The 17,784-nt window shown below is 35.4% G+C and overlaps 1 long non-coding RNA gene across 1 annotated transcript; it reads left to right on the top strand.

Annotated features, from left to right (window-relative positions):
* The first annotated feature begins 15,125 nt into the window (after positions 1-15,125).
* Positions 15,126-16,157, top strand: LOC131554917 (uncharacterized). Its single transcript, XR_009274475.1, has 4 exons — positions 15,126-15,251; positions 15,347-15,486; positions 15,688-15,761; positions 15,840-16,157. It is a non-coding gene; the product is annotated as an uncharacterized LOC131554917 (long non-coding RNA).
* Positions 16,158-17,784: the final 1,627 nt, after the last annotated feature.

The following is a 17,784-nucleotide window of genomic DNA, read 5'->3' as shown; positions in this document are numbered from 1 at the left end:
GATGGAGATTTGTTCTTCAATGATTAGTTCTGTATGTAGACTCATGTGAAGGTATCTGGCTTAACAGCTTTAATGTGATACATACGATCCCGGTTTACCTCTTTATTACTTTGGTTCCAAGGGAAACTAAGCTGAAAACAGTATGGAAGTTCACCTAATAGAAAATGTAGTCATTTTACTGTATTTGCTGCAGGATTAATATAATCCAACTTAGTTTCCTTTTGTCCTGTAATAATTCATCCTTAAAGGTAACTATTTTTTGCATCTTGTACATGTGAGCTACTAAGAGGAAGAGCTGCATGCTAAAAGGATAATCTATCACACATTTTTTCACTTCTATTTCAGGGGCTTTTGGAGTAGAAACATTTAGGCCACAGAATTCTTAGGAAATAATGGGCTGGTATTATGGAATACAACGCCAAATGTATGCCAATAACCACAATCTGCCTCCTGATGACTTTCAGAAGCAGAGACTTCTGAAGCAGAGACTGGTACTCTCACAGGAAATAGGGCATTAGAATGATGTCAGAGCACGGATGAAGAATGGGTGGATAAGAGTCTGAAAAGACAAAAGTGCTTTGAAGAGAAAAATGCTGGGTAGGAGAAGCTAAGAAACCAAAATAATTGACTACAAGGCCTGGGCAATCAAACAATAGTCAATGGTCCAAGATCCTTGCACTTTACAGAAAGGAATTTCTTTAGCAAAGAATTTGTAAAGGCAAAAAATCATGATTTTTTAATGCTGAGCTCAAGATTATTTTTTTTCATCTTAACAAAAGAAGGTATTTTTTTATGATGTGTAACTTTTCCATGTTATTAACAAGTTTAGACAGAGACAAAGTCCCACAATGTTATGTCTCCTGGAGTGCCAAATCACATACTGACACTGACCCCAGTGCTTGGAGGGTTCTACAGATATTGAAGAATAGGCACATTATGCTACGAATATCAAAAAATAACTTTTATTTCCCTTTTATTAAGAATCTGATGTGTTTAAACTAGTCTTACTTGTAACAAAAGCTATCTGAATTGGGAAATTGGCTAGAAACACTAATAAAGGCATCTTTCCCTTTGCTTTACTCTGCTAAACCAGTTTCCAAAGTCAGAAATACTGTTTGAAAGAGATGAATGGACATTCTAACTGGATATGAAAGACAGGTCAAGTCTAAGTTTCACAGCCAGAAACCACAAGGATAGATAATATCCAAATGGAGAAAAAAGTTCCACAAAAATGTGACAATGTGGCCACGAGCCTGCAGAACATTATGTTTAATTTTGTGCTTAAATGGTTGCAAAGAGTTTCAATACAGCTGAAAAAGCAAAGTTATGCCATGTATGAATAAACACAGAACTGAGCCCTAAGTTAATAAAGAAGTTTAAACAAGAAGTTTAAAAATCAGTATGAAGGAACAACTAAAAAAGTTATGGAATTGTATTCTTACCCTACCTAATGTAAGGGATAGCCAATTATTTACACTACAGGAGTAATTGAATAGATTATTGTGGATAATGTCTAAGATAGTCAATGTCCTTAGGATAAGGTACTACCTCAGGTGCACATGAAATCACACAATCACCTTCTCTCTTACAACTTGATTCTACAAATAGGTAGGAAGTGACTGCTGAGTCACTGCTTTGCAAAAGAATTCATTGGGCCTCTAATGCAGTTATGAATCAAAAATAGTCAGTATAGAGCCTTAGGCAAGAGTCTGATGGCATGCCAGAAGCATCACCTGCAGGGAACCATGAGCTTGTTAATGCTGTTCTTTGGATGAATGGTATTAAACTGTTGACTGACCATCACCATCTCCAGACAGCCTGCCTCTAAGTGAGACTGTGCCCTACAATTTATCTTTCACATTTTGTCTGATCTCATCTATAACACCTCATTGTATTGATTCTGTCAAAATGATGATGGCAAATAGCATTCACCAGGAAACACTGCACGTGGTTTTGCAAAAATTACATGATACTATAACTTAATGGAAAACCATGGGAACTGCAAAAACTGCCCAGAGGAATAAATCACTGCTGGTGTATCTGGCAGTAAAGTTGATTTTCTTCTTCCTCCCAAACATTGACGCACTTCTCTTAGCCATTGAAATATTGGCAAAAGAAACCTTTAATGGATAGAAGGAAAAGATAACAAAAAAGCCTCTTTAAGTTATGCTGCTACACTACTGGGAAAAACACAGCAAAAAAATTGTGTCTCAGCAAAGAAAGAATCATTAGAGGAGGGTAGCAGTTATCACTAAAAAGATCTTTTGCTGAAGGGGTAAAACTACATAGTACAAAAAAGAAATTGAAGTTCTCTGTGCCTTATCAGCTGCAGTGCATCACCCCTGTCTGCTGCACCCTGTTTTTCAGCTCCACTCTGTAGCACAACAGTTTAGGTTTTTTTTCTTTTTTCTTCCTATTTTCTTGACACAAAAGTAGACATTGTGATATCCCCTGAGTTGCTGTCCTGCACAAGACACTTTCTGAGGCTATGGTTGTTTATCTCATTTCAAATAATAGGTATGGCCCTAAAGAATTCCTCTCCCACATGCCAACTTTCCTCTTCCATACTTCAGAATTTTAAAAACACTGCATTTCCCACTAAGTCTTCTTGAACAGTCTAAAAGTCGATGATTTTTCTTTCAGTGAAGACAATGAACATCTATAGACATTTATAAATGTTCTCCTCTTCTTGAGTGGTTATGAAAAAACTTTAGAGTTCTATAATAGATTAAAATACTTTCAGTCCTTAAGGAAAACTAATGACTTCCTCACCTGTAAAAGGGCTGAACCATAGGAATGCTAGCACATGGTAGAAAACATGGTGGTACACGAAAAGAAATAAAGAAAAACCAGAAAAAAAGAAGCAAGAAAAAGAAAGAAAAAAGAGAACTTCCTAGGGGAGAGAGACAATGAATCTCAGATGTACAAATTATTTGACAAGGCAGGATTTCTAGAATCATGATTTGAGTTAGAAGGGGCCTTAGAGACTCTCTAGTTCCAAACACCTGCCATTGGCAGAGATTATTCAACTGGACCAGGTTGATGAGGGTCCCATTAAAGCTGGCCATGAATATTTCAGGGACAGAGCATCCACATCTTCTCTGGGAAACAAAATAAACCAATATTTTAGAAAGCTCTGATTTCACTCCACAGTCATCTGATATTTGCAACTACTATTTTGTAGTCTTCTGTTTACTCTCCTTTTTTAATTTGGATTTTCTATGATTTTTAATTCTAAAAAATGGTCTAATTTAACACATTAGCATTGCACTGCATTGTTTATGTAAAATTAGACCCCAGTCTGAAGGGCATAGGCTCTCTTGTGAAAAAATTATTGTGCAGCAGATTTATCTGGTGGAAAGTCCATTGGAATGTTCAAAAAATTAACTGGGAATTACTTCAGTATTTAAAACTGTTTTGGGATAATTAGGTGCTAGTTTTCAATCCATACCTGTTGGATTTGACTATCTGAGGCTAATTAAATTTGATATAATATTATACAACAATTACATGTAATTTTTTAATAATTTTGAGTTTGGTAGTCAACCTTAGAAAAGAAATTAAAATAAACAAGTAATAATAACAGAAAATATTAAAAAAACCTTTTGTAATATATAATTTTTTTTCATACTTTAAACTTGTGTGCCTCTGTCAATTAAAAATAATTATTCTTCTGAATGTTTCAGACTTTACTTTTGAACCTCTTCAATATACATGAAGTGCAGAATTCACAGTTTCACACATACAGCAGTTACTGTAACGTTCACTCCATTAGTGTCTGCCAGGTTCATTTTGGATTTGAAGTCTCCTATCTAAATTGACACCAACTATCCAGTTGCAGCACTCTTTACATTTCTGATGTGTCATATCACATTACATTTTCTGTGTCACCTCCCATCACATTATATTGTGTCATGCAGAAAAGCCAATGTGAGTTGACATTACACAAGATGATGCGATCTAAAAGATTTAAAGCAATGCAATTCACTGAGGCAGAAAGGTGACACTGCAATCTAGGTGTAAATACCTACTTCCCCTAGAGCATCAGTTATCTCCTAAAAACACATACTAGGTGACCTTTAAAGGTCCCTTCCGGCTCAAACTGTTCTACAATTCTATGTTTCTATGATATGTTGGATAATTTTCAGAACTTGAGAGAATCTGATCTGAGCATTTTTAGTGTAGTGCATAAAATACCAAACTCCAAGAACACTGCATATTTGAGATAGACATGCAAAAGCAATGACAATTAAATTATAATTTCCATTTAATAGTAATGTTTTCCACTAATATAATCTGCTGCATTAGCAAAGTGGATGCTATAGAAAATCAATTATACCTCACTATGTTCAAAAAAGAGGATAAGTATCATTTCCTTAGTTTGATAAAAAGCTATTTAAGGACTGAAGTGGCAATAACTAAGGATATTAATGAGATATATTTAAAGTACTAAAAGAGGTCCAAGAATTTTGCCTCTCAGTGTCAGGGAATATCCATTCCTGCTGCTTTAAATGTCTTCTCTTAACATCAGATACAAGAAATTGGATTTTGATTTTACATACATCATCTAGCCAAATGAGTTTTAGCCTTAATTCATCCAATACAATTTCAGGTGATGAATGGATCAGTATAAGTTAGGTGTAGTTCCGGAGCCCAAGTCTTTTACAATTAGAAAGGAAGTTGTTAGGGGACTAAAAAATTCAGAAGTACAAGGGAAATTAGGTTGTTGCATCCCCATGCCTGTTTTTAGGTACAAATACAAGGCCAGCTGCACAAATCAGCTCAGAGAGACCCACTCAGCACTTGCACCAACAAAATTACACCAGCGACCATATCCTGCTCCCCTCTCTAGTTGAGCAGGATGTAGCTGTATTACTGGGAAATATATTTACATACACACATATATGCATGTGCGCATGTAAGGTGTGGATTTCTCCCGTTCAGAATCTTCAGTATGCCTAGTAGCCTGCCTAGCTGCCCTCCCAGTCTTCCCACTTTCTGAGAACTGGACGTAAGATCCCTCCTAGGCTGCAGCTCCATTTCCTCCCTCCCTCTATTCCTCTCTAATAGGAGTTCTCTCACTTCATCCTCTCCCATGAAAACTTCATGAAGTTCAAGAAGAATAAGTGCAAGGTCCTTTTTTCTTGTGTGTGGAGATGTGGCTTTTATGGGTTGATGGCGTACTGCGCAGGATTTCATAGCAGTCAGATGAGGGCATTATTCAGCTACTCCACCTGCCATTGTTCTTCTGTATTCCTTTTCTTTGCATCAAGGTACGCTTTTATCACATAACCTAGCCAAAGGGATGATACACATTACAGTACTAAGTAAAGCTAAGTGCTTAAAATAAAACATGAGGAAATTTGAACTTTGAGTTTATTGCAGATTCTGCAAATATCACATGGAACTTTGTATTCTCTCATCATGTTACCCTTGCAGAATGGCTTTTCTGGTCAGAATCTGTCCCTTCTTGTAATTCAGGTGATATTTCTTTTTACCTTTCTGGTAACCTTTGTAATCAACACTGTTTTTAGTGGAAATAAAAACCATAGTACCACATTAGCTACTGTGCAGAAAATAAACTGTATCCCAACAAAACCCTGTACTTCCCCCTCCTTTTTTTTCCTCAAGTAAAATTGTGGAATAAACCAATTTTTATTTCTGAAGAGAAACAGAAAAAAATATCTTCACATGATATCAAATGTATTCTACACCCTCTTTGAGGTAGCTTTTGAAATTTGCTGCTATTAGAGGAACGACAAATGTGGAGCATTGAGAAATAACATTTTGCCTGTTGCAAACTATTTGTCAAAAAATTCTTATCACTTCTCATTCTTATGCACTTGATTTAATAGACAGATTGTGTCTCCTTTAACTTAGCAGAAAATGTCAAAGACAAGAAATCCTACTGAAGAGTAAGTTGTTTTTTTTTCAAGTGAGTCAGTCCTGAAAAGTAAATAGCAGAACCAGCAAAGATGTCACACATCAGGAAAAGTAAAAGGCACATGAGAGAATATATAACCATTGCAAGGACAGTTTTTTCTTCCATCTCTTGTCTTCAAGATCTCAGAAGGAACATTTTTGAAATATTGCACGTCATGCATCATTTAAGTAAAACTTTGCTTAAATAGACAGGAGCTAACTCACACAGGGGTTTGATAGTCAATTTTTTTTCTAAATTATTCACATGGGAAATTTTTTAATGTGTATCACTAATGTGAGCTGTAAGCACGTAATTGATGGAATCCTGCTTAAAGACCCTGAGGAAGGTGATTTAAAATGGCAATTTGTTAAAATAATGTCTATAAGCTCTGATTCTCCCATGCTCCTACCAGTTAACACAGCATGTTCATTCATCATTGAACTCAGATTAACTCACTCAAACTATGACCTAACCTTATCAAAGTTACTTCAAATTACCACCCATTAAACTGACTGTGTGCTGTAGTAGAAATATCTTATTAAGTAAAGCTTGCTTTGATTGCATTTCAAGTGTGGAGTGATGCTAGAGGTGACTTTTATAATTTCAAAATGTATTCCAAAGACAGATTTCAAGGCTTATATATTTTCTGTGTAAAATTCAATAAATTATGTATTTTGTTGACAATAACCTTTTACGCAAATAGAAAAAGCTCAAGTTTTTCTTTCTCTTTTGCACATAGAGTTTGAAGCAGACACACTGACCCTTGGATGCTGCAATATAAACAAACACTGAGTGTTTTTATTAAGCAGAAATAAAAAAATTTTCAAAAATACTTTCTAAATCATGCTTTACTATCCATTCTAAAAATATTTATTAATGTATCAGCAAAGGAAGAACATTGGACCTGCATGTTTTCCTATTATACTGAAGAATTGGTTCCTATCAGAGGCCAGAATATCAAGTGAAATACTGACTTATTATGCAGTTGGCATTGATCCAGCAACTACTTATGTAAATACACACACATCTCAGACCTGGATAGATGACTTGTACACCCTATTGCATTTGAAATGGCACTAAACATTTTGTCCAGGGGAAAAAAAACCTACCCTTTTTTTGTCCTTGCAAGTCACCTGAAGTCTTCATTCAAGACTGACTTAATCAGTACTGCCAAAAACTGTGTTGTGTTTGTCTTGGAAATGACTGCAGTTCCAAAGAAAATTTGTTAGGTTTTGTTCTCTCAGGGGTAATTATTGTAGCAAATCTGTATTTTTCTGTATAACCTGGATCATACATAGAAGTTCCTGTTTAAGTTATAATGAAGTTTGACAAATGTAACAGTGCAAGGAGAGGGAGATAAGAAAGTCATCAGTGACTTTGTCATACAATGTTATTTAAGTGACCAACTGTCATGTGTAAAAGGGAGATTTCCTTGACCCTTAGTGTTTGGTTTGTCTGTCAGTGCTCCAGGAAAGCCAAGACTCTTGTGCCGAGCCAGTCTATCAGTGTCCTGTTATAGGGACCCTTCATTGAGCAATCCTGCTGGATCTGAGGGTGCTTTGGCTGACTTATTCAAGACACACGTGGATACCATAACAGAGGCTCCTCACTGAGTCTTCCCTCTATTCCAGTATTTCCCTCTGCTGGTGATTGCCAGCACCCATGAAGGATTCACACCAACAGTTTACAGAATAATACACTTTATTAATATAAACCTGTGACAGGTTAAGGTTCAAGGATTGCCTGTGATAGTATTAGACTGCAGAAACATATTCAAAGCAATGCACAGACAAACTCTAATCCCCAATGAAAGTGTTCAGTACACACAGAGTGTGGTTCTTGCCCAATTGGTGTACCTGCAGGGAAGAACTCACATTCCACCCTGTGACTGTTTCAAGAGGAATAGAGTGTCCTAAACTCTCCCCATTCCCAACTTTTCTTCATAGTATTTCTTTATCTTTAGGTGGAGTTGAATGACTCAATCTGTACACACATTTGTTACTGATTGGTGTAAAATTCTCACACTTTGCTCTTCATAGTACAGTCAATAAAATTTAGACTCTTGCTCCATGAGAGGTGGTCGTACCTTGTGGGCAGGTGACTTGGGATGCAGCTGTGTGTCGTATTTAATTAGGCTGTAATGAACCAAGTTCATCTGAGGAGAGAGAACTCTCCAGAGCTGCTGTCCTGGCAGCAAAGACACTTTCTCCCCTCTGCCCTGACTGACAGCTGCTACGGGGTTTATCAGCTGCAAAGTGCCATCAAATTCACTTCCCTGCAAGGGTTTCCACAGAGCCTTGCCCACAGGGTTTCCACTCTGCTCCACCCTCCATTCCATCCCCATGAGCAGTGCTTATGGTTGCAGATTTGGTGTGTGGGGAATCTTGGTGGAATAGGTTTTAAGCATGATGGCTGCATTCCATCCAGGGCATAGCAGCTGCATTTTACCCTATAGTTTCTGTACCATTATAACATTTGGTAGGATGTGAATATAACTTCTCCGTCTCTAATTTTACTCCCAGTCATCTTCCATGCCAGCTAGTACTAATAAATGTTGAAGATGAGGTTTCCTTTCAAGGAAGATATACTAGTTAATATCTCAAGATTCTTAACACAAAAAAAGTAAAACTTAGGTTTGCTTTAGCTGCTGCAAGTCATGCTGTAAAAATATAATCAGGATTTAATAAAAATTAAGTATCTCAAAACTGAAATTAGTTTGAGAAATATGGAGCTAAAAAACACATTCAGAATTTTTTGGCATGCAAGCACAGGACCTCGTAATGAGAACAATGTCTCTTTCCTGTTCTCCTGAGCCCTTATCCTTATTGTTTTGGGGTTTTTTAATCTCTTGCTTTATATCATTTTGGAAAAAATATCCAGAGCATTATTTTTCCAGTTTTTGAGAGCGGTTTTCAGCAATAAAGAGAAGCTAGAACTCGCCCATTCAATTAGCATCTGGTGCTGAAAGCCAGTCTGTGAGGTCAATGTAAATCCATTCTGTTAATAATCAAGAGGTTGGGCAAAAGAAGTAAGGACAACCAGATTGCATTACCACTGCTACTGTATGATAAGGGCAGGAAATGACCCTGAACTCTTAAAATTAAGCATACGCTTATGTCAATAGAACTTAAAACTGAAAAGTAGGGTGGAATAATAGAAAAAAACTATTTTTGGGAAAAGATATTTTGAAAAAGATAGAATCTATCTATAAAAATGGCATCATTAACTCCAGTTTAACCCTGAATTTAAGTAATCCTTCAATAAATATTCACTGCTTTTTTGCAGATCCTAGAAGAAAGCACTTCCTTAAATTTGTCCAGTGTTGAAAAACAAAATCCTGGTCGTTCAATGTATTTTCCAATCAATCAATTGTTTGATTTCAATTTCAAATTTTAAACAAAGTTTTAGTACTATATTCTATTTTTGTCACATTCTTTCCTATGATTATTTTTCTGTTCTTGTTACAGTAAGAAACAACAAAGCCACATATGGCCCTTTCATCCTTCCCACCCTAAATTTATTATCTGAGACTCTTATGCATTCCTATAGTTTTATAAATTCAAAATTCTATTCTTCATAGAAGAATAGAGTATATTATGGATGAAAAGTGTTTTGGGGATATTTTTTAGTGCATTATAGGAAAATATTAATAGAATATTGATACAATATGGTGCAGGATTCTAATGTGGAAGATGGTTCTTGTGGAATGCTCAGTGTAATTTAAAATTAAGAGCCTATCTCTATTTTGTTATGAAATATTTGCCAGTTATAGTCTGAAATTTGTCTGTCCAATACATTGATTCATCTTGACTTTGAAATACATAATTATGTAGGAGTAAATAAAAATTATATAAGGTAAAGAAAAATTCAGTCATGAGTAGAAGATTCCCATCCATTGCATTACCACTTTCTTGATTCCATTAAAGCAATGGAGCTTTGAGAATGTAATGATTCTCACACAGCCTCATCAAACATTGCTTACACTTATAGGTTAATAGATCCTGATGAAATTGCTGTTTTCCAGGGTCTAAGACCAATATCATCCATAAAAAAATTAATGCTGGAAATTGAAAAAAAAAGCAAAACATGCAGACTAAACATTATTTTAGTGTCGGTTGAGTTCTGTTGGCTGTCAGAAATTATTCAAGACCAGTGTTAAAATATCTCATGGTAGGGAAACTTTTATTTATTGATTTTTTTTTACTAAAGAGCAAAATAAAGTAATGCTATCTTTTTTGGTTGTTTATGACAACAAAGTGTAGTATTTTTCCTCCTTTAATTTCCTTAGTTCCAGGTTAGAAGAAAGAAGGGCCTGTAACACAGAGAAATTGATGGATTACTCTAATAAAATGCCACAGCCATCACATCTCAACGGCCTGTTGCACCAGTTGCTGACAGGTACACTTGGAAGCAGGGGAGATATCCCAGTGTCCTTGATACACCCCTGTGTAATGGATGAAGAGTCTCTGCAATTTCCATAGTGTTTTACTCCACCTCACATTCAAACTCTGAAAACAAGGTATGGACATTCTGGGTTCCTTATGTAACTCAGGTCAAAATGGGATTCTCAACCTAATTATTTTAGAAATATTATATAGTGATTAAACAGAACTGCTTTTCTTTACTATGTTCGGAATATGGAACACAACCTCAGCAAAACCAGAAAACTTTCTCCTTCACTGTGTCCTGAAATAGGGAATGAATACTTTGGTTCAGCCTAATTACCCATTACACTGTTATGTTATATCAATTATGTGTAGAAAACGTGTTTGCTGCAATAAAAGGATCTTATTTGCACTGTGCAAGCAATGGCAAGCAATAATGTATTCATAATAACAATGAATTTAAAAATTCATTGGGAAATTTTTTGATGTATTAGACTACAGAAAAAAAAAAAAGCTGACAAAAACACCAAGAAATCTCTGAGAAAATTACAAAAGAAATAATGTATTTCTAAATGTTTCATATGCTTCTGTTAGCTCACTATACTTGGTGTATAAAGGCTTTTAGCATTATTTTAAAAATGAGGGTAAGTCAGATACAAAAAATATTTTCTCAAGCAAGCTTATGTTAGATAACTGTTGTTAATCAGAACCTCACTTGATTTTTTAAATATGATTCTTGATATAGAGTTACACAGACGCAAACACTCTGAAATGCAATGCTGAAGATGCTTCTGATTGCCTAATGTAACTGGACTTGGCTGAATTCTCATGGTAATAGTACTGTTTTTTGATTCGTCCCTTTCCATGTATAGCAGAGACTGATCATAATGGAAAACAATATTTTTTTGCTTTCAGAAGAGCTAAAATTCATTTTTAATAAGGAATAGAAAGAGCTATAATTTTTTTCTTTTGTCTCTGGACTGGTTAGCTGATACCTGAAATTGTCTAGCATCTATTAGGGAAGAATTTCCTGATTTAAATAATCTGTGGTGAAGTAGATACTATAAAGTCAACCAGGAACACCAGTTAAAGAGTAAGAATTACTTTTTTTTTTCTTCCTCTTAAAATGTCTTTATCTAGGGGATATTGATCGAGGAAGGCTGTTGACCTCAAAAAAATTAGTAGAAAATTGAAAAAGTATTGCCTGAATTGACTAATTGAGCTTTTTTCATCTATTGTGTCACTATTTTTTTTTCAATTAATGAATAAAGATTTCTATGACTCTCCAAAATCTTATTCCAATAAATTAATAGGATATCCATGAATAAAAAATTCTGAACTCCAAGGGATTTTTTAGCACATTTTTCTATTTGATTTGTCTCTTTATCTTGCATTATGACTTGTTGAAAGCTTATACAAATTAGTAGAAGCTAAAATCTTGAGTCAGCCACCTTATCCTTTCCCCGTGCCTTTGAGTGCTCAAATTTATGCTGTTTCTTGAAGCTGATGTTTAGCAACATCATTTTTTATAATTTTTGAAAAGCGTGATAATTTTTTTTAGCTAATTTTCCAGAATTTACTGCTGAGTTAATTTCTCAGTTTTATTTCCAACTATCTGTAATTATTTTTTAATCTTACATAAGGCACCCTGCATTTTTGTACCTCTGATTCCTGACTGTTTGAAAGGAATTGCATAATTGCATTATTTTATTTTTTTTCTAAGGCTCTACAGATATTCTATTATATATTTTTTGCTTCCTACTGGGGAAAATAGTAATAATAATAATAATGATAATAATAATATTAGTAATTTTATATAGTATATATATATATAAAACTGATAATATGTCATGTGACTCTCTCTTTGCATTCAGTATTTGGCTGCCCATCTATTACTGCTCCTGAGTGGGCGCTGCTGGTGAGAGAGAGACAGTGAATCTTGTTTCTTGAATCAGAAGGCTTATTTATTAAGATATTATATATAATACATAGCTATACTAAATAGAATATAGAGAGAGGTTTTCAGAGCAGCTAGGCTATGCTAAGAATAGATAGAAAGACTCTACAACAAAGTTGTGGCCAAGGACTCAGTCCCCTGGCTTGCACTGGTGATTGGCCCTTAATTATAAACATAGGAAATGAGCCAATCAAGGTGTCCTTGTTGCATTCCACAGCATCTGATAATAATTGTTTACCTTGTCTTCTGAGGTCTCTGGCCTCCAGAAGACGCAGAAATCCGAAAGAAAGGATTTCTGTGGAGAAATGTCTGCGACACCCATCCATATGAAAATATTTTCTGTGCAGTGTGAACGCAAAGTCTAAGGTTCTTCTCAAAACTTCAGATGCTTAAATTTGGAAATGTCTAATACAGGTGTTTGCTTACAAAAAAATGTTCAATGCAATTGCTGTAACTGTGCTGCTTACCTGGAACAGATTTACTGTTTAAAATGATTAAAGGGTTTCACTGACAAGCAGCTGTGTCTCCATCCAGGCTTTCTGTATCTCCTGTGCTGTGCCTGCTAGGCCTGTGTGCTTGCCTCTAATGCCACTAGACACAAAAGGCAACAGAGGCCAACCCTGACCTGGAAGGTCTGTGGGCTGAACTGGTTTCCAGCTGGAGCACTTCGAGGAAACTGGAAAACAGATTACACCACAAGCGCATGGAGAAAACGCACTGTGGTTTCACTGGAGGTGAGTCTAGTTATATCTTTTATCAAGGTTTCCCAATAATTTATGCTATTAAAACATGATGGTATTTTATACTTCACTAAATTTTAATTGCTTTAGCAAAATGGAACAACTTCAAAGGACACCTACCCCAAGGCATTGATTTGCAGTATGGAAAGAACAGATATCTAAGTCCCAGAGATAATCAAGCAGAACAGGGAATTCCTTCCAAGCACCAAAAATATCAAGGGAGCTTTCTAACAACTAGATTATTAGATATTTTTGATGCTATCAGAAACTATCAATGCTAATTTTTTTTCCCTTCAAAAATGTTCTTTTAAGGTTTGCAAATGTAGCTAGCAACATTCAGCAGTTGGTCCATGCTGAGAGAAAATACATCTCTGTCTTTCTAGTTCTGTAACTCTTTTCAGTGTCTTTTGACCCTAGGTGACTAGTACCAAATATGAAAAATTAATGACCCTAAAAATTTCTTTATATGTTAATTTATTGATTGATTTTACAATTCTGCGGATCTGGAAAATTATAATTTCAAGTTTCTATTCATTAATAAATAGTAACGTTTCTGCCACAGTGAAATACCTCTTGGAAAGTCTGTCTACAAAGCAGATGATAACACACAAATAAATGTCTTTGGGTTTTATTAGGATATTAGTGCTTTATTCTTTCAATGTGCTAACCTTAGTCACAAGAAATCTCTTTTTGTATTTTTAAAGATATAATTCATTGCTAAAATTATTTTAATTGTGAAATGATTTATTAAGCAAAAGGGAGAGTCTGATAGAATAATGCTAAAAATGTTAATTTCTTAATAATTTTTGCAAAGCTTTTCATTCAAACTGGGATGTATTCCACTGTGCGCCTTCTTAAATGTTATCTTCTTTTCCTCTAAAAATCTTGACTAAACATAATAATACACCGAAAAAAAGGTATTTAAAAATCTTCAGAATCAAACACAGTATATTACCTTTGAGCTACAGAGACAATTTAAATATATGGTCATTAAAAGCATGATATATATTTCATTTGGTATTGGTAAGATAATTTTTTTTGACATTTTCATTGACTTCAATTACACTGATAGCTACTCGGAGTTCAAGCTAGATAGTATAGTGAATTAAAAAATAGTAACAACAAATTCTTAAATTTAAAAACTAAGAAAATGAAAATTAGCTTATTAAAGTGATGTACATGGATAACAAATACATTGTAAGAGCAGATGCAGTATTGCTGCTTTGCAAATTTAGAAAACTTTAATAAAGGAAATAAGGATTACTTGAAGCAAAAATTTACATAGCTGAGTAATACAGTCAAAGTTTTAATAATACACTGAGATTTCAGATGATCTATCTGGCTTAATAAACTACATCTTAAGGATTGCTGTTCCTGTTCCTTTGAACTTCCAAAGAAGTTCCTATATAGTTGCATGGGATTTGGCATTAACCTGGTCTAAGTCATGTTCAGGTAGGGGTTGTAGAAATAGGCTATATGTTATCTTATTCCTTGTCCAGGAAACATACAAAACAGTCAGGTCTCCCCTGAAGGAAGACTTTGATTGTTTCAAGTTTTGAATAGGTCATCAGAAATTATTTTTACATGACTTGATAATTAATTTAAAATTCTATGCTTTCTAAGGAAGATGTGACTAGCGGAAAGCAAAGGAATAAAATGTTTGCGCTGTTTGCTTAAGCGTTTCCCTGTACTCACAACGGCTTTGAATTTTATTTAGAACTTTTGTCTGAACTTCTATGTGAAAATAAATATGGACAGACAGTAAAATTTCCACTATCAAGTTACATTACAAAACCAAACAAAGCCAAATTAACTATACCAAACAACAACCAAAGTAAAAACAAAAACCAACCAACCAGCCAAAAGAAACCCAAACAACAACCCAAAATACCAAACCAAACCAAACAAAAAAACTCCCAAACTGGAAATTGTAGGGGGATAGAATATAAGAAAATAAAGGTAGTGTAGAAAGTAATCTTACCCCTAAGGAGCTGCAGCTGGGCCAATTATCAAAGATGAGGAACAGGCCTGACTTTAACAGGCCACTGCTGTAAACAGTGAGAAGAAGAGTGCTATAAAAGAGTGGGGTGGCTGGGTGAGAAGGGTCCTGGAGTCAGATGGCTGCTTTGTGAAGAAGAAAGAGTCAGTGCCTAGAGGAGCAGCTTTGAAACTTTTGTGATAGGAGATAACAGTATGGAGCCCCTGCAATAAGATGACAACAGGAAATTTTTAGTAGAGAGTTTGAGGTACAGATCCCTAAGCCAGAGCTGTAATAAGTACCATTATCTCAGTGGCTTTTCTTCCACTAAGATCAGCTTATGATCTTATAATTTTGCAATAGATCTTTCTATTTTAGAGGTAAAACAGCAAAGGAAAGGTCCAGCCTGCAACAACAAAGCAGTTAGTAAGTGGATATCTTTGTTAGGATTGCCTCTCGTAGATGTCTTCTCTGCTGCCAAACTGACAGAGCTAGGTTCACAGGTTTGTGGAATATTCTGATTGTCACAGTGGTTTAACTTTAAAAATTATCATTATAGCTAGTTGGTGAGAGTTGTCCAAGTGCCTCTTACGTGAATTGATAATCTCCAGAGTACTAGTTATTGCATATCCTTGGGCAGGACCCTCAGTCTTACATTTGAACAGATTTTTCTTTAACTATACTTGGAATTTGAAAATGTTCAGGACAGGAAACCCTCAACATTATGTGTGGAAAGGGATTGAAGGCAGAGCTGGGATTCACATTTTGATCTTCAGAGGTAAGCATTTAAAAGTGAGGTAAAAATGTAAGATTTTTGAAAATCTAGTTGCTATATTGTTTTAATGTTTTAATGAAGTTTTTCAGGTGACTGCTTCCTGAGTGACATACTGACACAGTCATGGCAAGCACATCTGATGATATCAGTCCTGAGAGAATGGGATTGAATGGTAGGAGATGCATAGAACAAAATAACGGGATGGGAAGAGGAGGGATTGTTCTGTCTGATCAGGACACCCTTGCCAAAGTAGACAGATTAAACTCCTTTATTTCTGTATTTCCTGAGTTTTGTTCTATTTCAGATACAAAATTCCTGACAGGCTGTCTGGTGCAAAAATTCAGAAAGCAGAAAAAAATGGCTCAGCTGGTCTGCATGAGCTGGGTACATACTGAAGTGAAAGGCATTCATTAGCAGCATGAGTCTTGCACTTCACTTGGCAAGGCCTGCTCATTGTGTTTGAGTACAGGGATATTACACCTTACTTTTCCAGCGCATGTGTGTTTACCTGGTTTGTACACCAAATTGAAAATACAGAGAAAAATTCTTAGCTCGTGTAATTCATAATGACTACTGCAGATGACTAGTTTATACGGGCTGAGTGCAAATCCCACATGATGCTTTCATGGGGTTTAGAAAATTTCAAAGGTGAATCAATTTTAGATTTTTAAACATTCATTTTAAAAATACATAAAATCATGTACTAGATTTAAATTCATCATAAATTCATTTTTCTGACCATTTCTCAGATTTCTATGTAAAGTGTGGTAACTAAATTTCTCTTAAATTTAAAAAAAATCTAATTATTCAGTATTACATATTTGAAGTACTTGAAAAGAGGAGGAAATATAATTTTTGATCTTTTTCACAGATTTAGCAGAAGCTAGCACAGTCCATAAGAGATATCTATACCAATGACACTTGTGAACAATTGGGTTCAACAATTCTACAGACTGCCTGGATAAGAATAAGGGATTAGCATTCACAGCCCCAGACATCTGATTTGAGATCATCCTCAAGTCCCAGGATGATCCTGAAACAGTGGTCTTTAAAATGTCAAAAGATTTTTCTCATTGTTTCTGTTATTACAGTGAAGTAAAAGAAAATGCACCTAAAATGTGTATTTCTTCTAAACAACAAAAGACATTATGTCCTGCCAAAGATATTAGCTGAGGAACACTAGGCCCGCAATGCTTGAAAGGCTACCAGTTAAGCATTCTATCTAAAATATCATAATCTTATGCATACCTAATAGCTGAGTGTTGCTGTTCTTGTCCTTCCAAAGACACAGCTCAGACTCTGCTATTCTAGCAATTTGAATGCAATCTCTGTGCTGTATTCCCAACAAAGGCCCAAACAAATAAGAACCTGACACCAACATCTTTTCATAAAAATCCTTTCTTTAGGATTTTTCCCCCTTCTGAGAAGCTGTGGCCTCAGCAACAAAATGTAAACAGTGGTTGTCTGCTGCTGTGGAATGTAACAGGTGCGTCCATGATTGGTCTCGTGTGGATGTTTGGATTTAGTGACCACTCACAGCAGAGCTGGGTCTCACTCTGTGCTGAGACACAGCCCTTTGTTATTCATTCCTTTTCTATTCTTAGCTTAGCTAGCCTTCTGAGAACTTTTCTCTCTATTCTCTTTAGTATAGTCATAATGTAATATATATATCATAAAATAATAAATCAAGCCTTCTGAACATGAGGTCAACATTCTCATCTCTCTCTTCATCCGGCAACCCTTGCAAGCCCTGTGACAAGAGCCATAAGACACTGAGTTATCTGGCATAACGGAGTTTTCAAATACAAAAAAAAAAGGAATAAAACTTATTAGAGGAAGCAATGGAGTAAATGGTCTTTCTTTCAATACATTCACCTGGAAAAGATATGTCTCTATCTCTGACTAGATCTAGACCTAAAGGTATATATATAAAGGCAGATCTATGTTGTGGTCTCTAGCTGGTCAGAGTGACCTCGAGAGAAGTTAGAAAGTCTCTTTTCCCAGCCTGGTGCCTGAAGAAGGAGTC

Source organism: Ammospiza caudacuta, chromosome 2 (genome assembly GCF_027887145.1).
Source record: "Ammospiza caudacuta isolate bAmmCau1 chromosome 2, bAmmCau1.pri, whole genome shotgun sequence".
In the NCBI taxonomy this organism is placed as follows: Eukaryota; Metazoa; Chordata; class Aves; order Passeriformes; family Passerellidae; genus Ammospiza; species Ammospiza caudacuta.
The sequence above is the reverse complement of the archived record's forward strand: the minus strand, read 5'-3'. Positions and strand labels throughout refer to the sequence as shown.